This window comes from Oratosquilla oratoria, chromosome 44, assembly GCF_046742065.1.
Source record: "Oratosquilla oratoria isolate Oo_2021 chromosome 44, ASM4674206v1, whole genome shotgun sequence".
NCBI classification, from domain to species: domain Eukaryota; kingdom Metazoa; phylum Arthropoda; class Malacostraca; order Stomatopoda; family Squillidae; genus Oratosquilla; species Oratosquilla oratoria.
Genome location: NC_134820.1, coordinates 29150324 through 29152963, shown reverse-complemented (window position 1 = coordinate 29152963; position 2640 = coordinate 29150324).

Genomic DNA, 2640 nt, shown 5'->3' with positions numbered 1-2640 from the left:
TGACGGGGCACCACGACGACAGCAGCACAATCATAAGACTCAGCATCTTTTCCTCCTCCTTCTTCTCCCCTCTTCCTTCTTCTTCTCATCCTCCCCCTCTTCTTCCTCCTCTTCCTTCTCCTCCTCCTCCTTCTCCTCCTCCTGTCCTTCTCCTCCTCCTCCTCCTTCTCCCCCTCCCCCTCTCTTCCTCCCCCTCCTCCCCTCCTCCTCCTCCTCCTCCCCTCCTCCTCCTTCTCTCCCCTCCTCCTCCTTCTTCTCTACCCTCCTCCTCTTCCCCCTCCTCCTCCCCCTCCTTCTTCCTCCCCCTCCTCCTTCTCCTCCTTCTCCACCTTCTCCCCTCCTCCTCCTCCTCCCCTCCCTCTTCCTCCCCCTCCTCCTTCTTCCTCCCCCTCCTCCTTCTCCTCCTTCTCCCCTCCTCCTCCTCCTCCTCTTCCCACCATTCTCCTCCTTCTCCCCCTCCCTCTCCCCCTCCCTCTCCCCTTCCTACTCATTTTTTCCTTCGCCCCTTCCTCCTTCTCCCCCTCCTCATCCTCCATCCTTCTTCTCCCCCCGTCTTCCTCCTCCTCCTCCCCCTCCTTCTCCCCACCCTCCTTTCTCTTCCTTCTCCTCCCCTCCTCCTCCTCTTCCTTCTCCCCCTCCTCCTCCTCTCTTCTCCTCCCCCTCCTCCTCCTCTTCCTTCTCCTCCTCTTTTTCCCCACCTCTTCCTTCTCCTCCTCCTTTTCCCTCTCCTCCTCCTCCTCTTCCTTCTCCTCATTCTCTCCCCCTCTTCCTTCTTCTCCTCCTCCTCCTCCCACTCAGACTCCCCCTCCCCTCCCCCTCCCCCCTTCCGCCTCAACAGAACCAGGTACCGGCTTTTCAGTACTGGGTGAGAACCGAACTTAGACCGCTAAGTTAGCAGGTGAGTGCGATACCACTATACCAACAAGACGGGGTTTGTGTGTGTGTGTGTGTTTGTACATATGCGTGGTGTGTGTGTGTGTGTGTGTGTACATATGCGTGGTGTGTGTTTGTATGTGTGTGTGTGTGTGTATGTGTGTGTGTGTATGTGTGTGTGTGTATACGTACATATGCGTGGTGTGTGTTTGTATGTGTGTGTGTGCTTATATGTATGTCTATTTACCTAGTTGTATTTTGCGGGAGAAGAGCTATGCTCGTAGTGACCCGTGTGTGTGTGTGTGTTCACCTTGGTCTTTGGATCACGTGTTGGACTAGTGATCGACAGCTCTTTCCCTCCCGGAAGAGAGATCAGAGCTCGTATGACCGATCTATGGGTAATGCTGTGACCTTACACGCACACACACTCCCAACTCCCCTCCCCGTGTGTGTGTGTGTGTGTGTGTGTGTGTGTGTGTGTGTGTGTGTGTGTGTGTGTGTGTGTGTGTGTGTGTGTGTGTGTGTGTGTGTGTGTGTGTGTGTGTGTGTATGATACGCAAGAATTAGTGGTATTTGGAGCGGCGCCAAACCAAGTGGTCATTTTTGTCCATTTTAAAACAAACCTTGACCTCTTTCACCCTGGGTTCGAGTCCCGCCCACGCCCACCCGCTCCCGGCCGAATGAAACCATCTGGCTCCAAACTCAAAAATCTTCATTCACTTGAAGTGTGACCTCAAGGACGAAGTTTGTACTTGGAGGCGCAATTATGAGTTGGAGGGCGAGAGAAGGGATGTGGAGGGAGGGAGGGAGGGAGGGAGGGATGTGGAGGGAGAGAGGGAGGGAGGGAGGGAGGGAGGGAGGGATGTGGAGGGAGAGAGGGAGGGAGGTAAAGAGATGAGGAGGTGAAAATAGATAGTGGTGGAGGGAATTTCCTGAGTTGAGTAATATTTGTATTTCTATCATCGTGTGTGTACGTGTGTGCGTGCGTGTGTGTGTGTATGTGTGTGATTTACCATGGTCTTGGATCACGTGTTATACTCGTGATCGACAGCCATTACCCTCCTGGATGAGAGCTCAGAGCTCATATATGACCGAACTATGGGTAATGCTGTGACCTTACACACACACGCACAGACACACACACACACACACACACACACACACACACACACACACACACACACACACACACACACACACACACACACACACACACACACACACACACACACACACACACACACACACACACACACACACACACACACACACACACACACACACACACACACACACACACACACACACACACACACACACACACACACACAAAACAGTTTAGATAAAATGAGATATGAAGACGGGACACCACGAGCATAGCTCCCCTTCCCGTAAAATACAACTAGGTAAATATAACTTCCCGCCCACGAGAGTTGTAGTAACGGCTCGCAACGCAGCGATACTGTATTTGTTCAGCCTTGAACGGGATTCTCATTCGGACCTCGGAAGTAGCGGTTGCGAACGTTACCACTATGCCGTCGAGCTGTGTGTGAGTGTGTGTGTGTGTGTGTGTGTGTGTGTGTGTGTGTGTGTGTGTGTGTGTGTGTGTGTGTGTTTGCCTAGTATTTACCTAGTTGTATCTTACGGGAAGGGGAGGTATGCTCGTGGTATCCCGTTAATGCAAAATATTGTGTGTGTGTGTGTATGTAGGAGCGTGTGTGCGCATGTGTATATTTACCTAATAGAACCTAACTGTAATGTTCACTT